Here is a 6,035-nt window from a genome sequence, read left to right as displayed (position 1 = left end):
ATCACCAAGTTTATATTCCTAGAGAACCTTTCTCAATATATTTCTCTTATGCTTAGGAAGTCTTACCACTACCCTAGGGCATCGTTCCTTATCTGGCTTTTAAAGTTATTACTAGTCTGAACTCCAGGTACCTTTCCAACCTTATCTTACGTTCCTCCCAATTCAAACTTGATACTCCAGGCAGGCCACATGTCCTGCAATGGACTTGACTTCTTCCCAGTTCTAGGTATTAACTTTAGCTGCTGTTTCCCTTCAGAAGATTGTCCTTGAAGTATTTCCTTGATTCATAGAAATCCTTCAAAGTTGACCTCAAGTTGCTTCATGCAGAGAGCATTACCTTCTTAACATTCCTTCAGTGTATCAAGGATAGTGCAGGTTTCATAGTTGGTTCCCAATGCCATAAACAGAAGTCACATGAGTTTGCATAAGGTACTGAAAGTCTTCTCAAAAATCTAGTTACTTGTTTAATAAAATTAATAGTGTCAAAATTTTTTTACTACTCAACTTGGAAGAGTGAATATTTGCCTCTAAAGTTTCTATACTCCCACTCTACTGGTATCTGCTGTTACCAGAATATGTAAATGTGTAAAATTTCATTAAGAGCAGGTTTCTATTTCAGGTTTACATCTAGGAAATGAAGATAATTTGCATGCACAGGTAATATTGGAATTCCTGGGAGACTAGAGAATGAGGGAAATGTGCTATACCATTTACCTTTGTAAATGGAATGTAATCTACAACTCTCAAGAAACTAACTGAAGATGATCATTTTGATTTATAAAGTCATGAAATTGAATTATTATGTACATCTGGGTAATCATTTCATTGATCAAATGGAGATTTCTCCTTTATTTCAAATAGGACTTGGTCCTTAAGGTTAAAAGGCAAATATATGGGACAAAAAGATAATACAAAGTTAATGTTTCAAAAAAGGCCATTGGCCAATTCTAAATGTATTGAATTCTTTTTGCATTTCTGAAATAGCTTTTATATTTCCTATGTTTTTGAAAATATATACACAGTCTCTGAAATTATTTTCTTCATTCATTCTAAGATCAAATGTTCACTGTGCTCATCCCTCTTCTAACTTCCTGAAATTGGATTATAGACCAGTAAATGCCTTACATCCTTGTAAAACTTAAAATTTTATAAGCAGCTACATATATTCTCCCATTCTTATAATAGTCTCTTTGGCAAACTGACTCATAAGAGTAGGACAATACAATTTAGCCTATATTTTCAACTATGAACTAAAAAGCAAATAAGTTTCAACATTCATTGGGAACCCAATATGTACCAGCACTGTGTAAGACCCTGATATGTTAAAATTAATTACAGAATTTCCTGGATTTTGCAGCATTCAAATAATTCAGGGACATACTTGGACTGCCAGTAACCTCCACTCTGACCAATGAGCCAGCTCTTAGTGGATTATGGCAATGGGAGTGGAAGAACAAAAATAGAACACTTAAGGAATGTACTTAGAAATACCCCCTCTGCCCATCACACCTTCTCACACATTCTTCCCTTTCTTCCATTGTAAGCCCGGAGCCAGTGGCTAATAATCAAATTTACCTCTCCTTTAACCTAACAACCAGAGACAATAGCCATAAAATTAGGTTAACAAAAGTATATAAATAAATACAGTTGAAAGAGAAAGACCTGAATAACCCACAGATTAAATACTAAGTATTTAAATATTTGAGAGCAGGCTATACTTTTAGAACTAGATGATTTTGTTGGAATTTTGTAAACATACAATACTTTTGTATCAGAATTTTTTAGTGTATGACATTGCCGTAAGATGCCTGGAGTAACAAAAGAATGGCTTATATTAAATTTACTTTGTAAGTTGCTAAACATCTTGCTAGCCAATATAAAACACAATGCAGTGTTCACATGCCAAAGAGAATATGTTTCACTTATTGTAATATTGGAAATGCTTTAGGGAAAAATACACACCTAACGAACATAGAAAATATCTGAGTACAGAAAAAAAGTAGTTTTATTTGTTAAAATAATAATCTCTGAACAGCTTTGAGCTATTGATGACTTATCAGTTGACAACTTCAAATCAATGATTAATTCACTAACCCTTAAGGTGACTGACTCAAATGAGCTGGATAATAAACACTGTTAATGCCTACTAAAATGTATTTTAATATCAACTAAGAATATTTTCTCACTGCTTCAGTGATTAAAAATTATAAGCTTGGTTTTATTCCAAAATAAAGTATAAATGGAATGCCTTTTGCTATGCATCGGTTTTCAATAAGCAGGAAAAACATATGGCATTCTCTCCTCCTCTTATCTCCCAAATACCACACTCCTCTTTGTCTTTCTGCCTTCCTTCTCGCACATGTGGTTTATTGAATATGGATGGAAGTATCTTATTTTAGTTCTGTAGATTATGCCCCCACCCTCAATTCCTATGTTGAAACCCTAACCCCCAGTACCTCAAAACATGACTGTATTTGGAGATAAGGCCTCTAATGAGGTGATTAAGTTAAAATGAGCCTGGTATGATGGGCCCTGATGCCATCTTACTGGTGTCCTTATAAGAAGAGGAAATTTGAGTACACATAGAGACACCAGGGATGCCGAAGACCACGCAAGGACACATCTGCAAACCAAGGAGAGAGGCCTTAGAAGAAACCAATACCTTATTCTTGGACTTCTAGCCTCCAGAACTATGAAAAAAATAAATTCTGTTGTTTAAACCACCCAGTTTGTAGTACTTTGTCATAACAACCCTAGCAAACTAATCTACCTTCTTAAAATGACATCAACTATTAAGTAAAAGACACTTTAGTGAAGTAGGCCTTTTTTCTCTTGTGCCATCATCCTGGGAAAAACAGCATATAGAGAGAAATCAATGAGTTATTCAGTTTGATTTCACATCACAAAGGACTTTAATCATCAAATGGGGGATTAAAGACAAAGTCCCTCAATAAGCCAACATCAAGGTTATACACTTTAAAACCTTGATATAAGGCCTAAAATAGGATTATCTGCCGGGTCAGGGAGGGTGACAGGGCAATTCACTGAAAGTAAGAGACAGGATAAGCCATGTACCAATCGCACGGTTCCTACTTAGAGAACAAGTGATTAAGATTTCGAACAATCTGAACAGGGCAGGCAGCCCTTATCCTCGGACAGTCTTTTCCTATCAATAGGAAAAGCATTGATAAGCTGATGGATCTTTTCTTTTTCTTCTTAATAACATATTTTACTTCCTTTAGTCATCCATGGTGAGTTTCTGGCATGGATTTAAAAGAGTAAAATTTGAAGTATAATACCCATTTTGATACAAACTTGTGCTAAACAATATTTTTCTTTTTACTTATATTACCATTGTTTCTTCTAGGATTATAGAGATAGAAACATGTATTTGAACCTGAAAACTTTTACAAGTGATGACTGCTGTTAAGCCAACTATGAGGTTTTGTATTTTTTATTCTCTATCAAAAATCAACATTTCCTGCTTCAAAGATGCTATACCTCTTTTTTTAAAAAAAGTTATTACAGTTACATTATCAATGCTTCTCTTCTCTTTGCTTGTGTAGTAAAAAAAAAAAATCAGTTCTAAAAAAAAAGACTATCTGTGCTATGTGTTTACTATGTTTACTGTGTGTAAACAAACCACCTCCCATCCCCCAGGTTGGACGCCTTTCACCCTGTTTCTAAGTTTGCTGACTACTGGGTCATTGTTCTGAAGAAGCCCCTCTGGTTTGGGGAGATCTATTAGTTTTCTACTGTTGCTGTAACAGAATTACCACAAATTTAATGGATTAAAACAATACATATTTATTCTCTTACGGTTCTAGAAGCTAGAGGTCCACAATCTGTTTCACTGGGCTAAAGTCAAAGTGTCAACAGGGCTGGTTCTTCTGGAGGATGAGGGGAGAAAATGTCTCCTTTTCCAGGTTCTAGAGTTTTATTCCTTGCATTTCTTGCTCCTCCATCCAACTGCAAAAGGAAGAGCTTAGTCTCTCCCCTTTCTTAGTGTTTTGGTCACACCTCCACCTTCTTTGTCATCAAATTTCCCTCTTATAAGGACTCTTGTGATTACTCTGGGCTCACCTGAATAATATAAAATAATCTTTCCAACTCAAGATCCTAACTTCATCACAGTTGCAAGTCCATTTTGCCAGAGAAGGTAAGATTCACAGGTTCCAGGGATTGGGAAATGGACATCGTTATTAATTCTATTACAGGTGATATACTTGAGGGTGGGTTGGGATTGGGATGAAGGCTGGAAAAGCTTTCAGGTGGCACTTTCTGACAATAATAACACATGTATGTTGAGTGCTCATTATGTGTCCACCCTGGCACCATCCTGGACCCTTTACAAGTATCAGTCCATTTACTCTACAGCATCCTGGCTGCAGGGCTGGCACTTGTTGGCACACACTAGTGGGCTTGCATCAGCAGTTCTCAGCATCTATGACAGGTGATTGCCCACGCTCAAGGCCACTTGACCGGAAAGTGGCAAAGCTAGGATTTACAACCAGGTACTCTGGCTCCAACATCCACGAGTCCAACCACTCTACTCTACTGCAGTTCCTGCCCCTCATCCTTTGAGAAGCAACCCGCTGTGAAGAGATGGGTCTTCATCCAAGGGCACCAAGAATGATGGATCTTTCGAGCTGGAAAAGACTTTATAATTTATGTACTTACTCATCTCACTTCACAGTTGAAGGAACTAAAGCCTTGAAATTAAGAAATTAATTGAAATTGGGAGATTAAGTCATTAACTCAAAGTTATATAACCAGAATGGCAAAGCCATTGGGGGATGTGCTCTCCTTACCTAGTCTAAGCTAAGAACCCTCACTCTGCTCTCCACACCCCATGTTATGGACTGAATCACGTCCCCCTAAAATTCATATGTTAAAGTCCCAATGCTCCATCCTTCAGAGTAACCATATTTGCAGATAAAGCCTTTAAAAAGGTAATTAAGGTAAAATGAGGCTTCTAGGGTGGGTCCCTAATCTGATATGACTAGTGTCCTAAAAAAGAGAGAGAGACAGCAGGATGGGAATGCAGAGAGGAAAGGCCATGTGAGGACACAGTAAGAAGGCAGCCGTCTGCAAGTGAAGGAGAGAGGCCTCAGGAGCAACCAGTCCTGATGACACCTTGATCTTGGACTTTCAACCTTCAGAACTGTGGGAAAATAAATTTCTATTCTTTGAACCACCCATTTTATTATCACAGTCCTAGCAAACTAATACACCCCAAATAGGCCATAGGCCTTAGGAACTGAGCTAGAAGCAGTTAGACCATGGTTCAGATTTCTGGGGTTTCCCAGAAGAGAAAAATGGAGTTTCTAAATAATTTTCAATATCATAGAAGTCTAAGGGAAATGTACAAAATACAGTCTAACTAAAATTCCAGGTTTCATTGCTTTTAGGTAGAATTATTACAAATCAATGTAGTAACATCAGCTATCTCATACTTATCTGAAACTTTAATTAGCAATATATGCCTTTGATTAATTTAAAATGAGAAAATTATTTATCATTTAATAAAGTTCATTTGTTTGATAAATTAAAAACTCAAGCTTTTTTATGAAGAGAACATTGAGCAGGAACCACTGCTTTTAAGCCCCCAATTCCTTTATGTGGATCATCCAAGACTCATGCTGCTTAATGCTCCTCAAACTTCTAGAGCTCTTTCAGGGAGGGGTGCACTGAGCAAAGTATACGGCTTTACTCATTTGTCCCATCAGGGGTATTGAAAGCCACTGCTTTCAAATCTGGGAGTGCCACTGACATTTGCTGGATGCTGGATGTATTTTGTCATTTTTCTGAGCGGCAATGACATTTTAAGTGAAAACGATCTCAAGGTAACAAAATATGAAAACAGTCTAATTAAATAGGTAGATGGACCTAGCTCTTTAACCTAACAGAGGCAAAACCACAAAGCCAAGCTATTTAATATACAGACTAGCACAGTGAGTACCCTCAAAACAATGTATCTGAAAGTTTGAAAAATAGTACTTTAAGCAGAAATGTATATTTAATTTAAGAAATAA

Source organism: Lemur catta, chromosome 2, assembly GCF_020740605.2.
Source record: "Lemur catta isolate mLemCat1 chromosome 2, mLemCat1.pri, whole genome shotgun sequence".
Lineage (NCBI taxonomy): Eukaryota > Metazoa > Chordata > Mammalia > Primates > Lemuridae > Lemur > Lemur catta.
The sequence above is the reverse complement of the archived record's forward strand: the minus strand, read 5'-3'. Positions refer to the sequence as shown.